We start from the raw sequence: 17,918 nt of genomic DNA, 5'->3' as shown, positions 1-17,918 counted from the left end.
CGTGAGGGATCGGCTCCGTTCGGGAAACGCGGAAACAATCAACGATGAACCGGATGCCGCCCGAGCATAGACATAGCAAGAAAGAAAAAAAAAACGCACCTAAAACCTAAAAAAACGCAAACGGGCAACGAAAAAGGGGGTGCAACACGAGGACTTCCCAGGGGGTCACCCATCCTAGTACTACTCTCGCCCAAGCACGCTTAACTGCGGAGTTCTGATGGGATCCGGTGCATTAGTGCTGGTATGATCGCACCCGAAATACTATCCATGCTTATTGTTTTTATGTCTTACAAGACGCAGAACGTCGTTTGCTTTCGAACGCGAGGCGTGGGACCCACGTGAGGGATCGGCTCCGTTCGGGAAACGCGGAAACAATCAACGATGAACCGGATGCCGCCCGAGCATAGACATAGCAAGAAAGAAAAAAAAAACGCACCTAAAACCTAAAAAAACGCAAACGGGCAACGAAAAAGGGGGTGCAACACGAGGACTTCCCAGGGGGTCACCCATCCTAGTACTACTCTCGCCCAAGCACGCTTAACTGCGGAGTTGTGATGGGATCCGGTGCATTAGTGCTGGTATGATCGCACCCGAAATACTATCCATGCTTATTGTTTTTATGTCTTACAAGACGCAGAACGTCGTTTGCTTTCGAACGCGAGGCGTGGGACCCACGTGAGGGATCGGCTCCGTTCGGGAAACGCGGAAACAATCAACGATGAACCGGATGCCGCCCGAGCATCGACATAGCAAGAAAGAAAAAAAAAACGCACCTAAAACCTAAAAAAACGCAAACGGGCAACGAAAAAGGGGGTGCAACACGAGGACTTCCCAGGGGGTCACCCATCCTAGTACTACTCTCGCCCAAGCACGATTAACTGCGGAGTTCTGATGGGATCCGGTGCATTAGTGCTGGTATGATCGCACCCGAAATACTATCCATGCTTATTGTTTTTATGTCTTACAAGACGCAGAACGTCGTTTGCTTTCGTACGCGAGGCGTGGGACCCACGTGAGGGATCGGCTCCGTTCGGGAAACGCGGAAACAATCAACGATGAACCGGATGCCGCCCGAGCATCGACATAGCAAGAAAGAAAAAAAAAAACGCACCTAAAACCTAAAAAAACGCAAACGGGCAACGAAAAAGGGGGTGCAACACGAGGACTTCCCAGGGGGTCACCCATCCTAGTACTACTCTCGCCCAAGCACGCTTAACTGCAGAGTTCTGATGGGATCCGGTGCATTAGTGCTGGTATGATCGCACCCGAAATACTATCCATGCTTATTGTTTTTATGTCTTACAAGACGCAGAACGTCGTTTGCTTTCGAACGCGAGGCGTGGTACCCACGTGAGGGATCGGCTCCGTTCGGGAAACGCGGAAACAATCAACGATGAACCGGATGCCGCCCGAGCATAGACATAGCAAGAAAGAAAAAAAAAACGCACCTAAAACCTAAAAAAACGCAAACGGGCAACGAAAAAGGGGGTGCAACACGAGGACTTCCCAGGGGGTCACCCATCCTAGTACTACTCTCGCCCAAGCACGCTTAACTGCAGAGTTCTGATGGGATCCGGTGCATTAGTGCTGGTATGATCGCACCCGAAATACTATCCATGCTTATTGTTTTTATGTCTTACAAGACGCAGAACGTCGTTTGCTTTCGAACGCGAGGCGTGGGACCCACGTGAGGGATCGGCTCCGTTCGGGAAACGCGGAAACAATCAACGATGAACCGGATGCCGCCCGAGCATAGACATAGCAAGAAAGAAAAAAAAAACGCACCTAAAACCTAAAAAAACGCAAACGGGCAACGAAAAAGGGGGTGCAACACGAGGACTTCCCAAGGGGTCACCCATCCTAGTACTACTCTCGCCCAAGCACGCTTAACTGCGGAGTTCTGATGGGATCCGGTGCATTAGTGCTGGTATGATCGCACCCGAAATACTATCCATGCTTATTGTTTTTATGTCTTACAAGACGCAGAACGTCGTTTGCTTTCGAACGCGAGGCGTGGGACCCACGTGAGGGATCGGCTCCGTTCGGGAAACGCGGAAACAATCAACGATGAACCGGATGCCGCCCGAGCATAGACATAGCAAGAAAGAAAAAAAAAACGCACCTAAAACCTAAAAAAACGCAAACGGGCAACGAAAAAGGGGGTGCAACACGAGGACTTCCCAGGGGGTCACCCATCCTAGTACTACTCTCGCCCAAGCACGCTTAACTGCGGAGTTGTGATGGGATCCGGTGCATTAGTGCTGGTATGATCGCACCCGAAATACTATCCATGCTTATTGTTTTTATGTCTTACAAGACGCAGAACGTCGTTTGCTTTCGAACGCGAGGCGTGGGACCCACGTGAGGGATCGGCTCCGTTCGGGAAACGCGGAAACAATCAACGATGAACCGGATGCCGCCCGAGCATCGACATAGCAAGAAAGAAAAAAAAAACGCACCTAAAACCTAAAAAAACGCAAACGGGCAACGAAAAAGGGGGTGCAACACGAGGACTTCCCAGGGGGTCACCCATCCTAGTACTACTCTCGCCCAAGCACGCTTAACTGCGGAGTTCTGATGGGATCCGGTGCATTAGTGCTGGTATGATCGCACCCGAAATACTATCCATGCTTATTGTTTTTATGTCTTACAAGACGCAGAACGTCGTTTGCTTTCGTACGCGAGGCGTGGGACCCACGTGAGGGATCGGCTCCGTTCGGGAAACGCGGAAACAATCAACGATGAACCGGATGCCGCCCGAGCATCGACATAGCAAGAAAGAAAAAAAAAACGCACCTAAAACCTAAAAAAACGCAAACGGGCAACGAAAAAGGGGGTGCAACACGAGGACTTCCCAAGGGGTCACCCATCCTAGTACTACTCTCGCCCAAGCACGCTTAACTGCAGAGTTCTGATGGGATCCGGTGCATTAGTGCTGGTATGATCGCACCCGAAATACTATCCATGCTTATTGTTTTTATGTCTTACAAGACGCAGAACGTCGTTTGCTTTCGAACGCGAGGCGTGGGACCCACGTGAGGGATCGGCTCCGTTCGGGAAACGCGGAAACAATCAACGATGAACCGGATGCCGCCCGAGCATCGACATAGCAAGAAAGAAAAAAAAAACGCACCTAAAACCTAAAAAAACGCAAACGGGCAACGAAAAAGGGGGTGCAACACGAGGACTTCCCAGGGGGTCACCCATCCTAGTACTACTCTCGCCCAAGCACGCTTAACTGCGGAGTTGTGATGGGATCCGGTGCATTAGTGCTGGTATGATCGCACCCGAAATACTATCCATGCTTATTGTTTTTATGTCTTACAAGACGCAGAACGTCGTTTGCTTTCGAACGCGAGGCGTGGGACCCACGTGAGGGATCGGCTCCGTTCGGGAAACGCGGAAACAATCAACGATGAACCGGATGCCGCCCGAGCATCGACATAGCAAGAAAGAAAAAAAAAACGCACCTAAAACCTAAAAAAACGCAAACGGGCAACGAAAAAGGGGGTGCAACACGAGGACTTCCCAGGGGGTCACCCATCCTAGTACTACTCTCGCCCAAGCACGCTTAACTGCGGAGTTGTGATGGGATCCGGTGCATTAGTGCTGGTATGATCGCACCCGAAATACTATCCATGCTTATTGTTTTTATGTCTTACAAGACGCAGAACGTCGTTTGCTTTCGTACGCGAGGCGTGGGACCCACGTGAGGGATCGGCTCCGTTCGGGAAACGCGGAAACAATCAACGATGAACCGGATGCCGCCCGAGCATCGACATAGCAAGAAAGAAAAAAAAAACGCACCTAAAACCTAAAAAAACGCAAACGGGCAACGAAAAAGGGGGTGCAACACGAGGACTTCCCAGGGGGTCACCCATCCTAGTACTACTCTCGCCCAAGCACGCTTAACTGCAGAGTTCTGATGGGATCCGGTGCATTAGTGCTGGTATGATCGCACCCGAAATACTATCCATGCTTATTGTTTTTATGTCTTACAAGACGCAGAACGTCGTTTGCTTTCGAACGCGAGGCGTGGGACCCACGTGAGGGATCGGCTCCGTTCGGGAAACGCGGAAACAATCAACGATGAACCGGATGCCGCCCGAGCATAGACATAGCAAGAAAGAAAAAAAAAACGCACCTAAAACCTAAAAAAACGCAAACGGGCAACGAAAAAGGGGGTGCAACACGAGGACTTCCCAGGGGGTCACCCATCCTAGTACTACTCTCGCCCAAGCACGCTTAACTGCGGAGTTCTGATGGGATCCGGTGCATTAGTGCTGGTATAATCGCACCCGAAATACTATCCATGCTTATTGTTTTTATGTCTTACAAGACGCAGAACGTCGTTTGCTTTCGAACGCGAGGCGTGGGACCCACGTGAGGGATCGGCTCCGTTCGGGAAACGCGGAAACAATCAACGATGAACCGGATGCCGCCCGAGCATAGACATAGCAAGAAAGAAAAAAAAAACGCACCTAAAACCTAAAAAAACGCAAACGGGCAACGAAAAAGGGGGTGCAACACGAGGACTTCCCAGGGGGTCACCCATCCTAGTACTACTCTCGCCCAAGCACGCTTAACTGCAGAGTTCTGATGGGATCCGGTGCATTAGTGCTGGTATGATCGCACCCGAAATACTATCCATGCTTATTGTTTTTATGTCTTACAAGACGCAGAACGTCGTTTGCTTTCGAACGCGAGGCGTGGGACCCACGTGAGGGATCGGCTCCGTTCGGGAAACGCGGAAACAATCAACGATGAACCGGATGCCGCCCGAGCATCGACATAGCAAGAAAGAAAAAAAAAACGCACCTAAAACCTAAAAAAACGCAAACGGGCAACGAAAAAGGGGGTGCAACACGAGGACTTCCCAGGGGGTCACCCATCCTAGTACTACTCTCGCCCAAGCACGCTTAACTGCGGAGTTCTGATGGGATCCGGTGCATTAGTGCTGGTATGATCGCACCCGAAATACTATCCATGCTTATTGTTTTTATGTCTTACAAGACGCAGAACGTCGTTTGCTTTCGTACGCGAGGCGTGGGACCCACGTGAGGGATCGGCTCCGTTCGGGAAACGCGGAAACAATCAACGATGAACCGGATGCCGCCCGAGCATAGACATAGCAAGAAAGAAAAAAAAAACGCACCTAAAACCTAAAAAAACGCAAACGGGCAACGAAAAAGGGGGTGCAACACGAGGACTTCCCAGGGGGTCACCCATCCTAGTACTACTCTCGCCCAAGCACGCTTAACTGCGGAGTTCTGATGGGATCCGGTGCATTAGTGCTGGTATGATCGCACCCGAAATACTATCCATGCTTATTGTTTTTATGTCTTACAAGACGCAGAACGTCGTTTGCTTTCGAACGCGAGGCGTGGGACCCACGTGAGGGATCGGCTCCGTTCGGGAAACGCGGAAACAATCAACGATGAACCGGATGCCGCCCGAGCATAGACATAGCAAGAAAGAAAAAAAAAACGCACCTAAAACCTAAAAAAACGCAAACGGGCAACGAAAAAGGGGGTGCAACACGAGGACTTCCCAGGGGGTCACCCATCCTAGTACTACTCTCGCCCAAGCACGCTTAACTGCAGAGTTCTGATGGGATCCGGTGCATTACTGCTGGTATGATCGCACCCGAAATACTATCCATGCTTATTGTTTTTATGTCTTACAAGACGCAGAACGTCGTTTGCTTTCGAACGCGAGGCGTGGGACCCACGTGAGGGATTGGCTCCGTTCGGGAAACGCGGAAACAATCAACGATGAACCGGATGCCGCCCGAGCATCGACATAGCAAGAAAGAAAAAAAAAACGCACCTAAAACCTAAAAAAACGCAAACGGGCAACGAAAAAGGGGGTGCAACACGAGGACTTCCCAGGGGGTCACCCATCCTAGTACTACTCTCGCCCAAGCACGCTTAACTGCGGAGTTCTGATGGGATCCGGTGCATTAGTGCTGGTATGATCGCACCCGAAATACTATCCATGCTTATTGTTTTTATGTCTTACAAGACGCAGAACGTCGTTTGCTTTCGTACGCGAGGCGTGGGACCCACGTGAGGGATCGGCTCCGTTCGGGAAACGCGGAAACAATCAACGATGAACCGGATGCCGCCCGAGCATAGACATAGCAAGAAAGAAAAAAAAAACGCACCTAAAACCTAAAAAAACGCAAACGGGCAACGAAAAAGGGGGTGCAACACGAGGACTTCCCAGGGGGTCACCCATCCTAGTACTACTCTCGCCCAAGCACGCTTAACTGCAGAGTTCTGATGGGATCCGGTGCATTAGTGCTGGTATGATCGCACCCGAAATACTATCCATGCTTATTGTTTTTATGTCTTACAAGACGCAGAACGTCGTTTGCTTTCGAACGCGAGGCGTGGGACCCACGTGAGGGATCGGCTCCGTTCGGGAAACGCGGAAACAATCAACGATGAACCGGATGCCGCCCGAGCATCGACATAGCAAGAAAGAAAAAAAAAACGCACCTAAAACCTAAAAAAACGCAAACGGGCAACGAAAAAGGGGGTGCAACACGAGGACTTCCCAGGGGGTCACCCATCCTAGTACTACTCTCGCCCAAGCACGCTTAACTGCGGAGTTCTGATGGGATCCGGTGCATTAGTGCTGGTATGATCGCACCCGAAATACTATCCATGCTTATTGTTTTTATGTCTTACAAGACGCAGAACGTCGTTTGCTTTCGTACGCGAGGCGTGGGACCCACGTGAGGGATCGGCTCCGTTCGGGAAACGCGGAAACAATCAACGATGAACCGGATGCCGCCCGAGCATCGACATAGCAAGAAAGAAAAAAAAAACGCACCTAAAACCTAAAAAAACGCAAACGGGCAACGAAAAAGGGGGTGCAACACGAGGACTTCCCAGGGGGTCACCCATCCTAGTACTACTCTCGCCCAAGCACGCTTAACTGCAGAGTTCTGATGGGATCCGGTGCATTAGTGCTGGTATGATCGCACCCGAAATACTATCCATGCTTATTGTTTTTATGTCTTACAAGACGCAGAACGTCGTTTGCTTTCGAACGCGAGGCGTGGGACCCACGTGAGGGATCGGCTCCGTTCGGGAAACGCGGAAACAATCAACGATGAACCGGATGCCGCCCGAGCATAGACATAGCAAGAAAGAAAAAAAAAACGCACCTAAAACCTAAAAAAACGCAAACGGGCAACGAAAAAGGGGGTGCAACACGAGGACTTCCCAGGGGGTCACCCATCCTAGTACTACTCTCGCCCAAGCACGCTTAACTGCAGAGTTCTGATGGGATCCGGTGCATTAGTGCTGGTATGATCGCACCCGAAATACTATCCATGCTTATTGTTTTTATGTCTTACAAGACGCAGAACGTCGTTTGCTTTCGAACGCGAGGCGTGGGACCCACGTGAGGGATCGGCTCCGTTCGGGAAACGCGGAAACAATCAACGATGAACCGGATGCCGCCCGAGCATAGACATAGCAAGAAAGAAAAAAAAAACGCACCTAAAACCTAAAAAAACGCAAACGGGCAACGAAAAAGGGGGTGCAACACGATGACTTCCCAGGGGGTCACCCATCCTAGTACTACTCTCGCCCAAGCACGCTTAACTGCGGAGTTGTGATGGGATCCGGTGCATTAGTGCTGGTATGATCGCACCCGAAATACTATCCATGCTTATTGTTTTTATGTCTTACAAGACGCAGAACGTCGTTTGCTTTCGAACGCGAGGCGTGGGACCCACGTGAGGGATCGGCTCCGTTCGGGAAACGCGGAAACAATCAACGATGAACCGGATGCCGCCCGAGCATAGACATAGCAAGAAAGAAAAAAAAAACGCACCTAAAACCTAAAAAAACGCAAACGGGCAACGAAAAAGGGGGTGCAACACGAGGACTTCCCAGGGGGTCACCCATCCTAGTACTACTCTCGCCCAAGCACGCTTAACTGCGGAGTTGTGATGGGATCCGGTGCATTAGTGCTGGTATGATCGCACCCGAAATACTATCCATGCTTATTGTTTTTATGTCTTACAAGACGCAGAACGTCGTTTGCTTTCGAACGCGAGGCGTGGGACCCACGTGAGGGATCGGCTCCGTTCGGGAAACGCGGAAACAATCAACGATGAACCGGATGCCGCCCGAGCATCGACATAGCAAGAAAGAAAAAAAAAACGCACCTAAAACCTAAAAAAACGCAAACGGGCAACGAAAAAGGGGGTGCAACACGAGGACTTCCCAGGGGGTCACCCATCCTAGTACTACTCTCGCCCAAGCACGCTTAACTGCGGAGTTCTGATGGGATCCGGTGCATTAGTGCTGGTATGATCGCACCCGAAATACTATCCATGCTTATTGTTTTTATGTCTTACAAGACGCAGAACGTCGTTTGCTTTCGTACGCGAGGCGTGGGACCCACGTGAGGGATCGGCTCCGTTCGGGAAACGCGGAAACAATCAACGATGAACCGGATGCCGCCCGAGCATCGACATAGCAAGAAAGAAAAAAAAAACGCACCTAAAACCTAAAAAAACGCAAACGGGCAACGAAAAAGGGGGTGCAACACGAGGACTTCCCAGGGGGTCACCCATCCTAGTACTACTCTCGCCCAAGCACGCTTAACTGCAGAGTTCTGATGGGATCCGGTGCATTAGTGCTGGTATGATCGCACCCGAAATACTATCCATGCTTATTGTTTTTATGTCTTACAAGACGCAGAACGTCGTTTGCTTTCGAACGCGAGGCGTGGGACCCACGTGAGGGATCGGCTCCGTTCGGGAAACGCGGAAACAATCAACGATGAACCGGATGCCGCCCGAGCATCGACATAGCAAGAAAGAAAAAAAAAACGCACCTAAAACCTAAAAAAACGCAAACGGGCAACGAAAAAGGGGGTGCAACACGAGGACTTCCCAGGGGGTCACCCATCCTAGTACTACTCTCGCCCAAGCACGCTTAACTGCAGAGTTCTGATGGGATCCGGTGCATTAGTGCTGGTATGATCGCACCCGAAATACTATCCATGCTTATTGTTTTTATGTCTTACAAGACGCAGAACGTCGTTTGCTTTCGAACGCGAGGCGTGGGACCCACGTGAGGGATCGGCTCCGTTCGGGAAACGCGGAAACAATCAACGATGAACCGGATGCCGCCCGAGCATCGACATAGCAAGAAAGAAAAAAAAAACGCACCTAAAACCTAAAAAAACGCAAACGGGCAACGAAAAAGGGGGTGCAACACGAGGACTTCCCAGGGGGTCACCCATCCTAGTACTACTCTCGCCCAAGCACGCTTAACTGCGGAGTTGTGATGGGATCCGATGCATTAGTGCTGGTATGATCGCACCCGAAATACTATCCATGCTTATTGTTTTTATGTCTTACAAGACGCAGAACGTCGTTTGCTTTCGAACGCGAGGCGTGGGACCCACGTGAGGGATCGGCTCCGTTCGGGAAACGCGGAAACAATCAACGATGAACCGGATGCCGCCCGAGCATCGACATAGCAAGAAAGAAAAAAAAAACGCACCTAAAACCTAAAAAAACGCAAACGGGCAACGAAAAAGGGGGTGCAACACGAGGACTTCCCAGGGGGTCACCCATCCTAGTACTACTCTCGCCCAAGCACGCTTAACTGCGGAGTTCTGATGGGATCCGGTGCATTAGTGCTGGTATGATCGCACCCGAAATACTATCCATGCTTATTGTTTTTATGTCTTACAAGACGCAGAACGTCGTTTGCTTTCGTACGCGAGGCGTGGGACACACGTGAGGGATCGGCTCCGTTCGGGAAACGCGGAAACAATCAACGATGAACCGGATGCCGCCCGAGCATCGACATAGCAAGAAAGAAAAAAAAAACACACCTAAAACCTAAAAAAACGCAAACGGGCAACGAAAAAGGGGGTGCAACACGAGGACTTCCCAGGGGGTCACCCATCCTAGTACTACTCTCGCCCAAGCACGCTTAACTGCGGAGTTCTGATGGGATCCGGTGCATTAGTGCTGGTATGATCGCACCCGAAATACTATCCATGCTTATTGTTTTTATGTCTTACAAGACGCAGAACGTCGTTTGCTTTCGAACGCGAGGCGTGGGACCCACGTGAGGGATCGGCTCCGTTCGGGAAACGCGGAAACAATCAACGATGAACCGGATGCCGCCCGAGCATAGACATAGCAAGAAAGAAAAAAAAAACGCACCTAAAACCTAAAAAAACGCAAACGGGCAACGAAAAAGGGGGTGCAACACGAGGACTTCCCAGGGGGTCACCCATCCTAGTACTACTCTCGCCCAAGCACGCTTAACTGCGGAGTTGTGATGGGATCCGGTGCATTAGTGCTGGTATGATCGCACCCGAAATACTATCCATGCTTATTGTTTTTATGTCTTACAAGACGCAGAACGTCGTTTGCTTTCGAACGCGAGGCGTGGGACCCACGTGAGGGATCGGCTCCGTTCGGGAAACGCGGAAACAATCAACGATGAACCGGATGCCGCCCGAGCATCGACATAGCAAGAAAGAAAAAAAAAACGCACCTAAAACCTAAAAAAACGCAAACGGGCAACGAAAAAGGGGGTGCAACACGAGGACTTCCCAGGGGGTCACCCATCCTAGTACTACTCTCGCCCAAGCACGCTTAACTGCAGAGTTCTGATGGGATCCGGTGCATTAGTGCTGGTATGATCGCACCCGAAATACTATCCATGCTTATTGTTTTTATGTCTTACAAGACGCAGAACGTCGTTTGCTTTCGAACGCGAGGCGTGGGACCCACGTGAGGGATCGGCTCCGTTCGGGAAACGCGGAAACAATCAACGATGAACCGGATGCCGCCCGAGCATCGACATAGCAAGAAAGAAAAAAAAAAACGCACCTAAAACCTAAAAAAACGCAAACGGGCAACGAAAAAGGGGGTGCAACACGAGGACTTCCCAGGGGGTCACCCATCCTAGTACTACTCTCGCCCAAGCACGCTTAACTGCGGAGTTGTGATGGGATCCGGTGCATTAGTGCTGGTATGATCGCACCCGAAATACTATCCATGCTTATTGTTTTTATGTCTTACAAGACGCAGAACGTCGTTTGCTTTCGAACGCGAGGCGTGGGACCCACGTGAGGGATCGGCTCCGTTCGGGAAACGCGGAAACAATCAACGATGAACCGGATGCCGCCCGAGCATCGACATAGCAAGAAAGAAAAAAAAAACGCACCTAAAACCTAAAAAAACGCAAACGGGCAACGAAAAAGGGGGTGCAACACGAGGACTTCCCAGGGGGTCACCCATCCTAGTACTACTCTCGCCCAAGCACGCTTAACTGCGGAGTTCTGATGGGATCCGGTGCATTAGTGCTGGTATGATCGCACCCGAAATACTATCCATGCTTATTGTTTTTATGTCTTACAAGACGCAGAACGTCGTTTGCTTTCGTACGCGAGGCGTGGGACACACGTGAGGGATCGGCTCCGTTCGGGAAACGCGGAAACAATCAACGATGAACCGGATGCCGCCCGAGCATCGACATAGCAAGAAAGAAAAAAAAAACACACCTAAAACCTAAAAAAACGCAAACGGGCAACGAAAAAGGGGGTGCAACACGAGGACTTCCCAGGGGGTCACCCATCCTAGTACTACTCTCGCCCAAGCACGCTTAACTGCGGAGTTCTGATGGGATCCGGTGCATTAGTGCTGGTATGATCGCACCCGAAATACTATCCATGCTTATTGTTTTTATGTCTTACAAGACGCAGAACGTCGTTTGCTTTCGAACGCGAGGCGTGGGACCCACGTGAGGGATCGGCTCCGTTCGGGAAACGCGGAAACAATCAACGATGAACCGGATGCCGCCCGAGCATAGACATAGCAAGAAAGAAAAAAAAAACGCACCTAAAACCTAAAAAAACGCAAACGGGCAACGAAAAAGGGGGTGCAACACGAGGACTTCCCAGGGGGTCACCCATCCTAGTACTACTCTCGCCCAAGCACGCTTAACTGCGGAGTTGTGATGGGATCCGGTGCATTAGTGCTGGTATGATCGCACCCGAAATACTATCCATGCTTATTGTTTTTATGTCTTACAAGACGCAGAACGTCGTTTGCTTTCGAACGCGAGGCGTGGGACCCACGTGAGGGATCGGCTCCGTTCGGGAAACGCGGAAACAATCAACGATGAACCGGATGCCGCCCGAGCATCGACATAGCAAGAAAGAAAAAAAAAACGCACCTAAAACCTAAAAAAACGCAAACGGGCAACGAAAAAGGGGGTGCAACACGAGGACTTCCCAGGGGGTCACCCATCCTAGTACTACTCTCGCCCAAGCACGCTTAACTGCGGAGTTCTGATGGGATCCGGTGCATTAGTGCTGGTATGATCGCACCCGAAATACTATCCATGCTTATTGTTTTTATGTCTTACAAGACGCAGAACGTCGTTTGCTTTCGAACGCGAGGCGTGGGACCCACGTGAGGGATCGGCTCCGTTCGGGAAACGCGGAAACAATCAACGATGAACCGGATGCCGCCCGAGCATCGACATAGCAAGAAAGAAAAAAAAAACGCACCTAAAACCTAAAAAAACGCAAACGGGCAACGAAAAAGGGGGTGCAACACGAGGACTTCCCAGGGGGTCACCCATCCTAGTACTACTCTCGCCCAAGCACGCTTAACTGCAGAGTTGTGATGGGATCCGGTGCATTAGTGCTGGTATGATCGCACCCGAAATACTATCCATGCTTATTGTTTTTATGTCTTACAAGACGCAGAACGTCGTTTGCTTTCGAACGCGAGGCGTGGGACCCACGTGAGGGATCGGCTCCGTTCGGGAAACGCGGAAACAATCAACGATGAACCGGATGCCGCCCGAGCATCGACATAGCAAGAAAGAAAAAAAAAACGCACCTAAAACCTAAAAAAACGCAAACGGGCAACGAAAAAGGGGGTGCAACACGAGGACTTCCCAGGGGGTCACCCATCCTAGTACTACTCTCGCCCAAGCACGCTTAACTGCGGAGTTGTGATGGGATCCGGTGCATTAGTGCTGGTATGATCGCACCCGAAATACTATCCATGCTTATTGTTTTTATGTCTTACAAGACGCAGAACGTCGTTTGCTTTCGAACGCGAGGCGTGGGACCCACGTGAGGGATCGGCTCCGTTCGGGAAACGCGGAAACAATCAACGATGAACCGGATGCCGCCCGAGCATCGACATAGCAAGAAAGAAAAAAAAAACGCACCTAAAACCTAAAAAAACGCAAACGGGCAACGAAAAAGGGGGTGCAACACGAGGACTTCCCAGGGGGTCACCCATCCTAGTACTACTCTCGCCCAAGCACGCTTAACTGCGGAGTTCTGATGGGATCCGGTGCATTAGTGCTGGTATGATCGCACCCGAAATACTATCCATGCTTATTGTTTTTATGTCTTACAAGACGCAGAACGTCGTTTGCTTTCGTACGCGAGGCGTGGGACCCACGTGAGGGATCGGCTCCGTTCGGGAAACGCGGAAACAATCAACGATGAACCGGATGCCGCCCGAGCATCGACATAGCAAGAAAGAAAAAAAAAACACACCTAAAACCTAAAAAAACGCAAACGGGCAACGAAAAAGGGGGTGCAACACGAGGACTTCCCAGGGGGTCACCCATCCTAGTACTACTCTCGCCCAAGCACGCTTAACTGCGGAGTTCTGATGGGATCCGGTGCATTAGTGCTGGTATGATCGCACCCGAAATACTATCCATGCTTATTGTTTTTATGTCTTACAAGACGCAGAACGTCGTTTGCTTTCGAACGCGAGGCGTGGGACCCACGTGAGGGATCGGCTCCGTTCGGGAAACGCGGAAACAATCAACGATGAACCGGATGCCGCCCGAGCATAGACATAGCAAGAAAGAAAAAAAAAACGCACCTAAAACCTAAAAAAACGCAAACGGGCAACGAAAAAGGGGGTGCAACACGAGGACTTCCCAGGGGGTCACCCATCCTAGTACTACTCTCGCCCAAGCACGCTTAACTGCGGAGTTGTGATGGGATCCGGTGCATTAGTGCTGGTATGATCGCACCCGAAATACTATCCATGCTTATTGTTTTTATGTCTTACAAGACGCAGAACGTCGTTTGCTTTCGAACGCGAGGCGTGGGACCCACGTGAGGGATCGGCTCCGTTCGGGAAACGCGGAAACAATCAACGATGAACCGGATGCCGCCCGAGCATCGACATAGCAAGAAAGAAAAAAAAAACGCACCTAAAACCTAAAAAAACGCAAACGGGCAACGAAAAAGGGGGTGCAACACGAGGACTTCCAAGGGGGTCACCCATCCTAGTACTACTCTCGCCCAAGCACGCTTAACTGCAGAGTTCTGATGGGATCCGGTGCATTAGTGCTGGTATGATCGCACCCGAAATACTATCCATGCTTATTGTTTTTATGTCTTACAAGACGCAGAACGTCGTTTGCTTTCGTACGCGAGGCGTGGGACCCACGTGAGGGATCGGCTCCGTTCGGGAAACGCGGAAACAATCAACGATGAACCGGATGCCGCCCGAGCATCGACATAGCAAGAAAGAAAAAAAAAACGCACCTAAAACCTAAAAAAACGCAAACGGGCAACGAAAAAGGGGGTGCAACACGAGGACTTCCCAGGGGGTCACCCATCCTAGTACTACTCTCGCCCAAGCACGCTTAACTGCAGAGTTCTGATGGGATCCGGTGCATTAGTGCTGGTATGATCGCACCCGAAATACTATCCATGCTTATTGTTTTTATGTCTTACAAGACGCAGAACGTCGTTTGCTTTCGAACGCGAGGCGTGGGACCCACGTGAGGGATCGGCTCCGTTCGGGAAACGCGGAAACAATCAACGATGAACCGGATGCCGCCCGAGCATCGACATAGCAAGAAAGAAAAAAAAAACGCACCTAAAACCTAAAAAAACGCAAACGGGCAACGAAAAAGGGGGTGCAACACGAGGACTTCCCAGGGGGTCACCCATCCTAGTACTACTCTCGCCCAAGCACGCTTAACTGCAGAGTTCTGATGGGATCCGGTGCATTAGTGCTGGTATGATCGCACCCGAAATACTATCCATGCTTATTGTTTTTATGTCTTACAAGACGCAGAACGTCGTTTGCTTTCGAACGCGAGGCGTGGGACCCACGTGAGGGATCGGCTCCGTTCGGGAAACGCGGAAACAATCAACGATGAACCGGATGCCGCCCGAGCATCGACATAGCAAGAAAGAAAAAAAAAACGCACCTAAAACCTAAAAAAACGCAAACGGGCAACGAAAAAGGGGGTGCAACACGAGGACTTCCCAGGGGGTCACCCATCCTAGTACTACTCTCGCCCAAGCACGCTTAACTGCGGAGTTGTGATGGGATCCGGTGCATTAGTGCTGGTATGATCGCACCCGAAATACTATCCATGCTTATTGTTTTTATGTCTTACAAGACGCAGAACGTCGTTTGCTTTCGAACGCGAGGCGTGGGACCCACGTGAGGGATCGGCTCCGTTCGGGAAACGCGGAAACAATCAACGATGAACCGGATGCCGCCCGAGCATCGACATAGCAAGAAAGAAAAAAAAAACGCACCTAAAACCTAAAAAAACGCAAACGGGCAACGAAAAAGGGGGTGCAACACGAGGACTTCCCAGGGGGTCACCCATCCTAGTACTACTCTCGCCCAAGCACGCTTAACTGCGGAGTTCTGATGGGATCCGGTGCATTAGTGCTGGTATGATCGCACCCGAAATACTATCCATGCTTATTGTTTTTATGTCTTACAAGACGCAGAACGTCGTTTGCTTTCGTACGCGAGGCGTGGGACCCACGTGAGGGATCGGCTCCGTTCGGGAAACGCGGAAACAATCAACGATGAACCGGATGCCGCCCGAGCATTGACATAGCAAGAAAGAAAAAAAAAACGCACCTAAAACCTAAAAAAACGCAAACGGGCAACGAAAAAGGGGGTGCAACACGAGGACTTCCCAGGTGGGTCACCCATCCTAGTACTACTCTCGCCCAAGCACGCTTAACTGCGGAGTTCTGATGGGATCCGGTGCATTAGTGCTGGTATGATCGCACCCGAAATACTATCCATGCTTATTGTTTTTATGTCTTACAAGACGCAGAACGTCGTTTGCTTTCGTACGCGAGGCGTGGGACCCACGTGAGGGATCGGCTCCGTTCGGGAAACGCGGAAACAATCAACGATGAACCGGATGCCGCCCGAGCATCGACATAGCAAGAAAGAAAAAAAAAACACACCTAAAACCTAAAAAAACGCAAACGGGCAACGAAAAAGGGGGTGCAACATGAGGACTTCCCAGGGGGTCACCCATCCTAGTACTACTCTCGCCCAAGCACGCTTAACTGCAGAGTTCTAATGGGATCCGGTGCATTAGTGCTGGTATGATCGCACCCGAAATACTATCCATGCTTATTGTTTTTATGTCTTACAAGACGCAGAACGTCGTTTGCTTTCGAACGCGAGGCGTGGGACCCACGTGAGGGATCGGCTCCGTTCGGGAAACGCGGAAACAATCAACGATGAACCGGATGCCGCCCGAGCATAGACATAGCAAGAAAGAAAAAAAAAACGCACCTAAAACCTAAAAAAACGCAAACGGGCAACGAAAAAGGGGGTGCAACACGAGGACTTCCCAGGGGGTCACCCATCCTAGTACTACTCTCGCCCAAGCACGCTTAACTGCAGAGTTCTGATGGGATCCGGTGCATTAGTGCTGGTATGATCGCAACCGAAATACTATCCATGCTTATTGTTTTTATGTCTTACAAGACGCAGAACGTCGTTTGCTTTCGAACGCGAGGCGTGGGACCCACGTGAGGGATCGGCTCCGTTCGGGAAACGCGGAAACAATCAACGATGAACCGGATGCCGCCCGAGCATAGACATAGCAAGAAAGAAAAAAAAAACGCACCTAAAACCTAAAAAAACGCAAACGGGCAACGAAAAAGGGGGTGCAACACGAGGACTTCCCAGGGGGTCACCCATCCTAGTACTACTCTCGCCCAAGCACGCTTAACTGCAGAGTTCTGATGGGATCCGGTGCATTAGTGCTGGTATGATCGCACCCGAAATACTATCCATGCTTATTGTTTTTATGTCTTACAAGACGCAGAACGTCGTTTGCTTTCGAACGCGAGGCGTGGGACCCACGTGAGGGATCGGCTCCGTTCGGGAAACGCGGAAACAATCAACGATGAACCGGATGCCGCCCGAGCATCGACATAGCAAGAAAGAAAAAAAAAACGCACCTAAAACCTAAAAAAACGCAAACGGGCAACGAAAAAGGGGGTGCAACACGAGGACTTCCCAGGGGGTCACCCATCCTAGTACTACTCTCGCCCAAGCACGCTTAACTGCGGAGTTCTGATGGGATCCGGTGCATTAGTGCTGGTATGATCGCACCCGAAATACTATCCATGCTTATTGTTTTTATGTCTTACAAGACGCAGAACGTCGTTTGCTTTCGTACGCGAGGCGTGGGACCCACGTGAGGGATCGGCTCCGTTCGGGAAACGCGGAAACAATCAACGATGAACCGGATGCCGCCCGAGCATAGACATAGCAAGAAAGAAAAAAAAAACGCACCTAAAACCTAAAAAAACGCAAACGGGCAACGAAAAAGGGGGTGCAACACGAGGACTTCCCAGGGGGTCACCCATCCTAGTACTACTCTCGCCCAAGCACGCTTAACTGCAGAGTTCTGATGGGATCCGGTGCATTAGTGCTGGTATGATCGCACCCGAAATACTATCCATGCTTATTGTTTTTATGTCTTACAAGACGCAGAACGTCGTTTGCTTTCGAACGCGAGGCGTGGGACCCACGTGAGGGATCGGCTCCGTTCGGGAAACGCGGAAACAATCAACGATGAACCGGA

At 50.7% G+C, this 17,918-nt stretch overlaps 53 non-coding genes across 53 annotated transcripts; all 53 read right to left on the bottom strand.

The window, feature by feature from the left end:
- Positions 1 to 136: 136 nt before the first annotated feature.
- LOC145081547 (5S ribosomal RNA) lies at positions 137 to 255 on the bottom strand. The gene has a single exon (XR_013696100.1). It is a non-coding gene; the product is annotated as a 5S ribosomal RNA (ribosomal RNA).
- A 218-nt stretch (positions 256 to 473) lies between these two features.
- On the bottom strand, positions 474 to 592 carry LOC145085178 (5S ribosomal RNA). Its single transcript, XR_013699588.1, has one exon. It is a non-coding gene; the product is annotated as a 5S ribosomal RNA (ribosomal RNA).
- A 218-nt stretch (positions 593 to 810) lies between these two features.
- On the bottom strand, positions 811 to 929 carry LOC145083797 (5S ribosomal RNA). Its single transcript, XR_013698257.1, has one exon. It is a non-coding gene; the product is annotated as a 5S ribosomal RNA (ribosomal RNA).
- Positions 930 to 1,148: 219 nt separating this feature from the next.
- Positions 1,149 to 1,267, bottom strand: LOC145083535 (5S ribosomal RNA). Its single transcript, XR_013698006.1, has one exon. It is a non-coding gene; the product is annotated as a 5S ribosomal RNA (ribosomal RNA).
- Positions 1,268 to 1,485: 218 nt separating this feature from the next.
- LOC145083533 (5S ribosomal RNA) lies at positions 1,486 to 1,604 on the bottom strand. Its single transcript, XR_013698004.1, has one exon. It is a non-coding gene; the product is annotated as a 5S ribosomal RNA (ribosomal RNA).
- Positions 1,605 to 1,822: 218 nt separating this feature from the next.
- On the bottom strand, positions 1,823 to 1,941 carry LOC145083089 (5S ribosomal RNA). Its single transcript, XR_013697578.1, has one exon. It is a non-coding gene; the product is annotated as a 5S ribosomal RNA (ribosomal RNA).
- A 218-nt stretch (positions 1,942 to 2,159) lies between these two features.
- LOC145085177 (5S ribosomal RNA) lies at positions 2,160 to 2,278 on the bottom strand. Its single transcript, XR_013699587.1, has one exon. It is a non-coding gene; the product is annotated as a 5S ribosomal RNA (ribosomal RNA).
- Positions 2,279 to 2,496: 218 nt separating this feature from the next.
- Positions 2,497 to 2,615, bottom strand: LOC145081546 (5S ribosomal RNA). The gene has a single exon (XR_013696099.1). It is a non-coding gene; the product is annotated as a 5S ribosomal RNA (ribosomal RNA).
- A 218-nt stretch (positions 2,616 to 2,833) lies between these two features.
- Positions 2,834 to 2,952, bottom strand: LOC145083950 (5S ribosomal RNA). The gene has a single exon (XR_013698410.1). It is a non-coding gene; the product is annotated as a 5S ribosomal RNA (ribosomal RNA).
- A 218-nt stretch (positions 2,953 to 3,170) lies between these two features.
- On the bottom strand, positions 3,171 to 3,289 carry LOC145085176 (5S ribosomal RNA). Its single transcript, XR_013699586.1, has one exon. It is a non-coding gene; the product is annotated as a 5S ribosomal RNA (ribosomal RNA).
- A 218-nt stretch (positions 3,290 to 3,507) lies between these two features.
- LOC145085175 (5S ribosomal RNA) lies at positions 3,508 to 3,626 on the bottom strand. The gene has a single exon (XR_013699585.1). It is a non-coding gene; the product is annotated as a 5S ribosomal RNA (ribosomal RNA).
- A 218-nt stretch (positions 3,627 to 3,844) lies between these two features.
- On the bottom strand, positions 3,845 to 3,963 carry LOC145083532 (5S ribosomal RNA). The gene has a single exon (XR_013698003.1). It is a non-coding gene; the product is annotated as a 5S ribosomal RNA (ribosomal RNA).
- A 218-nt stretch (positions 3,964 to 4,181) lies between these two features.
- Positions 4,182 to 4,300, bottom strand: LOC145083278 (5S ribosomal RNA). The gene has a single exon (XR_013697756.1). It is a non-coding gene; the product is annotated as a 5S ribosomal RNA (ribosomal RNA).
- Positions 4,301 to 4,518: 218 nt separating this feature from the next.
- LOC145083531 (5S ribosomal RNA) lies at positions 4,519 to 4,637 on the bottom strand. Its single transcript, XR_013698002.1, has one exon. It is a non-coding gene; the product is annotated as a 5S ribosomal RNA (ribosomal RNA).
- Positions 4,638 to 4,855: 218 nt separating this feature from the next.
- On the bottom strand, positions 4,856 to 4,974 carry LOC145081545 (5S ribosomal RNA). The gene has a single exon (XR_013696098.1). It is a non-coding gene; the product is annotated as a 5S ribosomal RNA (ribosomal RNA).
- A 218-nt stretch (positions 4,975 to 5,192) lies between these two features.
- Positions 5,193 to 5,311, bottom strand: LOC145081544 (5S ribosomal RNA). The gene has a single exon (XR_013696097.1). It is a non-coding gene; the product is annotated as a 5S ribosomal RNA (ribosomal RNA).
- A 218-nt stretch (positions 5,312 to 5,529) lies between these two features.
- On the bottom strand, positions 5,530 to 5,648 carry LOC145085072 (5S ribosomal RNA). Its single transcript, XR_013699487.1, has one exon. It is a non-coding gene; the product is annotated as a 5S ribosomal RNA (ribosomal RNA).
- Positions 5,649 to 5,866: 218 nt separating this feature from the next.
- Positions 5,867 to 5,985, bottom strand: LOC145081543 (5S ribosomal RNA). Its single transcript, XR_013696096.1, has one exon. It is a non-coding gene; the product is annotated as a 5S ribosomal RNA (ribosomal RNA).
- Positions 5,986 to 6,203: 218 nt separating this feature from the next.
- LOC145083530 (5S ribosomal RNA) lies at positions 6,204 to 6,322 on the bottom strand. Its single transcript, XR_013698001.1, has one exon. It is a non-coding gene; the product is annotated as a 5S ribosomal RNA (ribosomal RNA).
- A 218-nt stretch (positions 6,323 to 6,540) lies between these two features.
- Positions 6,541 to 6,659, bottom strand: LOC145081542 (5S ribosomal RNA). Its single transcript, XR_013696095.1, has one exon. It is a non-coding gene; the product is annotated as a 5S ribosomal RNA (ribosomal RNA).
- A 218-nt stretch (positions 6,660 to 6,877) lies between these two features.
- LOC145083529 (5S ribosomal RNA) lies at positions 6,878 to 6,996 on the bottom strand. Its single transcript, XR_013698000.1, has one exon. It is a non-coding gene; the product is annotated as a 5S ribosomal RNA (ribosomal RNA).
- Positions 6,997 to 7,214: 218 nt separating this feature from the next.
- LOC145083528 (5S ribosomal RNA) lies at positions 7,215 to 7,333 on the bottom strand. Its single transcript, XR_013697999.1, has one exon. It is a non-coding gene; the product is annotated as a 5S ribosomal RNA (ribosomal RNA).
- Positions 7,334 to 7,551: 218 nt separating this feature from the next.
- LOC145073216 (5S ribosomal RNA) lies at positions 7,552 to 7,670 on the bottom strand. The gene has a single exon (XR_013691292.1). It is a non-coding gene; the product is annotated as a 5S ribosomal RNA (ribosomal RNA).
- A 218-nt stretch (positions 7,671 to 7,888) lies between these two features.
- Positions 7,889 to 8,007, bottom strand: LOC145085174 (5S ribosomal RNA). Its single transcript, XR_013699584.1, has one exon. It is a non-coding gene; the product is annotated as a 5S ribosomal RNA (ribosomal RNA).
- Positions 8,008 to 8,225: 218 nt separating this feature from the next.
- LOC145081541 (5S ribosomal RNA) lies at positions 8,226 to 8,344 on the bottom strand. The gene has a single exon (XR_013696094.1). It is a non-coding gene; the product is annotated as a 5S ribosomal RNA (ribosomal RNA).
- Positions 8,345 to 8,562: 218 nt separating this feature from the next.
- LOC145083527 (5S ribosomal RNA) lies at positions 8,563 to 8,681 on the bottom strand. Its single transcript, XR_013697998.1, has one exon. It is a non-coding gene; the product is annotated as a 5S ribosomal RNA (ribosomal RNA).
- A 218-nt stretch (positions 8,682 to 8,899) lies between these two features.
- On the bottom strand, positions 8,900 to 9,018 carry LOC145083526 (5S ribosomal RNA). The gene has a single exon (XR_013697997.1). It is a non-coding gene; the product is annotated as a 5S ribosomal RNA (ribosomal RNA).
- Positions 9,019 to 9,236: 218 nt separating this feature from the next.
- On the bottom strand, positions 9,237 to 9,355 carry LOC145085611 (5S ribosomal RNA). The gene has a single exon (XR_013700004.1). It is a non-coding gene; the product is annotated as a 5S ribosomal RNA (ribosomal RNA).
- Positions 9,356 to 9,573: 218 nt separating this feature from the next.
- LOC145081540 (5S ribosomal RNA) lies at positions 9,574 to 9,692 on the bottom strand. The gene has a single exon (XR_013696093.1). It is a non-coding gene; the product is annotated as a 5S ribosomal RNA (ribosomal RNA).
- Positions 9,693 to 9,910: 218 nt separating this feature from the next.
- On the bottom strand, positions 9,911 to 10,029 carry LOC145081539 (5S ribosomal RNA). Its single transcript, XR_013696092.1, has one exon. It is a non-coding gene; the product is annotated as a 5S ribosomal RNA (ribosomal RNA).
- Positions 10,030 to 10,247: 218 nt separating this feature from the next.
- On the bottom strand, positions 10,248 to 10,366 carry LOC145085173 (5S ribosomal RNA). Its single transcript, XR_013699583.1, has one exon. It is a non-coding gene; the product is annotated as a 5S ribosomal RNA (ribosomal RNA).
- A 218-nt stretch (positions 10,367 to 10,584) lies between these two features.
- On the bottom strand, positions 10,585 to 10,703 carry LOC145083525 (5S ribosomal RNA). The gene has a single exon (XR_013697996.1). It is a non-coding gene; the product is annotated as a 5S ribosomal RNA (ribosomal RNA).
- A 219-nt stretch (positions 10,704 to 10,922) lies between these two features.
- LOC145085172 (5S ribosomal RNA) lies at positions 10,923 to 11,041 on the bottom strand. Its single transcript, XR_013699582.1, has one exon. It is a non-coding gene; the product is annotated as a 5S ribosomal RNA (ribosomal RNA).
- A 218-nt stretch (positions 11,042 to 11,259) lies between these two features.
- On the bottom strand, positions 11,260 to 11,378 carry LOC145081538 (5S ribosomal RNA). The gene has a single exon (XR_013696091.1). It is a non-coding gene; the product is annotated as a 5S ribosomal RNA (ribosomal RNA).
- A 218-nt stretch (positions 11,379 to 11,596) lies between these two features.
- Positions 11,597 to 11,715, bottom strand: LOC145081536 (5S ribosomal RNA). The gene has a single exon (XR_013696089.1). It is a non-coding gene; the product is annotated as a 5S ribosomal RNA (ribosomal RNA).
- Positions 11,716 to 11,933: 218 nt separating this feature from the next.
- Positions 11,934 to 12,052, bottom strand: LOC145085171 (5S ribosomal RNA). The gene has a single exon (XR_013699581.1). It is a non-coding gene; the product is annotated as a 5S ribosomal RNA (ribosomal RNA).
- A 218-nt stretch (positions 12,053 to 12,270) lies between these two features.
- LOC145081535 (5S ribosomal RNA) lies at positions 12,271 to 12,389 on the bottom strand. Its single transcript, XR_013696088.1, has one exon. It is a non-coding gene; the product is annotated as a 5S ribosomal RNA (ribosomal RNA).
- Positions 12,390 to 12,607: 218 nt separating this feature from the next.
- LOC145085488 (5S ribosomal RNA) lies at positions 12,608 to 12,726 on the bottom strand. Its single transcript, XR_013699886.1, has one exon. It is a non-coding gene; the product is annotated as a 5S ribosomal RNA (ribosomal RNA).
- A 218-nt stretch (positions 12,727 to 12,944) lies between these two features.
- LOC145085170 (5S ribosomal RNA) lies at positions 12,945 to 13,063 on the bottom strand. The gene has a single exon (XR_013699580.1). It is a non-coding gene; the product is annotated as a 5S ribosomal RNA (ribosomal RNA).
- Positions 13,064 to 13,281: 218 nt separating this feature from the next.
- Positions 13,282 to 13,400, bottom strand: LOC145081534 (5S ribosomal RNA). The gene has a single exon (XR_013696087.1). It is a non-coding gene; the product is annotated as a 5S ribosomal RNA (ribosomal RNA).
- Positions 13,401 to 13,618: 218 nt separating this feature from the next.
- Positions 13,619 to 13,737, bottom strand: LOC145081533 (5S ribosomal RNA). Its single transcript, XR_013696086.1, has one exon. It is a non-coding gene; the product is annotated as a 5S ribosomal RNA (ribosomal RNA).
- A 218-nt stretch (positions 13,738 to 13,955) lies between these two features.
- On the bottom strand, positions 13,956 to 14,074 carry LOC145085169 (5S ribosomal RNA). Its single transcript, XR_013699579.1, has one exon. It is a non-coding gene; the product is annotated as a 5S ribosomal RNA (ribosomal RNA).
- Positions 14,075 to 14,292: 218 nt separating this feature from the next.
- Positions 14,293 to 14,411, bottom strand: LOC145084842 (5S ribosomal RNA). The gene has a single exon (XR_013699269.1). It is a non-coding gene; the product is annotated as a 5S ribosomal RNA (ribosomal RNA).
- Positions 14,412 to 14,629: 218 nt separating this feature from the next.
- LOC145083524 (5S ribosomal RNA) lies at positions 14,630 to 14,748 on the bottom strand. Its single transcript, XR_013697995.1, has one exon. It is a non-coding gene; the product is annotated as a 5S ribosomal RNA (ribosomal RNA).
- A 218-nt stretch (positions 14,749 to 14,966) lies between these two features.
- LOC145083522 (5S ribosomal RNA) lies at positions 14,967 to 15,085 on the bottom strand. Its single transcript, XR_013697993.1, has one exon. It is a non-coding gene; the product is annotated as a 5S ribosomal RNA (ribosomal RNA).
- A 218-nt stretch (positions 15,086 to 15,303) lies between these two features.
- Positions 15,304 to 15,422, bottom strand: LOC145085167 (5S ribosomal RNA). Its single transcript, XR_013699577.1, has one exon. It is a non-coding gene; the product is annotated as a 5S ribosomal RNA (ribosomal RNA).
- A 218-nt stretch (positions 15,423 to 15,640) lies between these two features.
- Positions 15,641 to 15,759, bottom strand: LOC145081532 (5S ribosomal RNA). The gene has a single exon (XR_013696085.1). It is a non-coding gene; the product is annotated as a 5S ribosomal RNA (ribosomal RNA).
- A 218-nt stretch (positions 15,760 to 15,977) lies between these two features.
- Positions 15,978 to 16,097, bottom strand: LOC145084702 (5S ribosomal RNA). Its single transcript, XR_013699134.1, has one exon. It is a non-coding gene; the product is annotated as a 5S ribosomal RNA (ribosomal RNA).
- A 218-nt stretch (positions 16,098 to 16,315) lies between these two features.
- On the bottom strand, positions 16,316 to 16,434 carry LOC145085300 (5S ribosomal RNA). Its single transcript, XR_013699705.1, has one exon. It is a non-coding gene; the product is annotated as a 5S ribosomal RNA (ribosomal RNA).
- A 218-nt stretch (positions 16,435 to 16,652) lies between these two features.
- Positions 16,653 to 16,771, bottom strand: LOC145084815 (5S ribosomal RNA). Its single transcript, XR_013699244.1, has one exon. It is a non-coding gene; the product is annotated as a 5S ribosomal RNA (ribosomal RNA).
- Positions 16,772 to 16,989: 218 nt separating this feature from the next.
- LOC145083519 (5S ribosomal RNA) lies at positions 16,990 to 17,108 on the bottom strand. The gene has a single exon (XR_013697992.1). It is a non-coding gene; the product is annotated as a 5S ribosomal RNA (ribosomal RNA).
- Positions 17,109 to 17,326: 218 nt separating this feature from the next.
- On the bottom strand, positions 17,327 to 17,445 carry LOC145081531 (5S ribosomal RNA). Its single transcript, XR_013696084.1, has one exon. It is a non-coding gene; the product is annotated as a 5S ribosomal RNA (ribosomal RNA).
- A 218-nt stretch (positions 17,446 to 17,663) lies between these two features.
- LOC145083518 (5S ribosomal RNA) lies at positions 17,664 to 17,782 on the bottom strand. Its single transcript, XR_013697991.1, has one exon. It is a non-coding gene; the product is annotated as a 5S ribosomal RNA (ribosomal RNA).
- Positions 17,783 to 17,918: the final 136 nt, after the last annotated feature.

Source organism: Lactuca serriola, chromosome 1 (assembly GCF_051521515.1).
Source record: "Lactuca serriola cultivar US96UC23 chromosome 1, Lser_US96UC23_V15, whole genome shotgun sequence".
NCBI classification, from domain to species: Eukaryota; Viridiplantae; Streptophyta; class Magnoliopsida; order Asterales; family Asteraceae; genus Lactuca; species Lactuca serriola.
The sequence above is the reverse complement of the archived record's forward strand: the minus strand, read 5'-3'. Positions and strand labels throughout refer to the sequence as shown.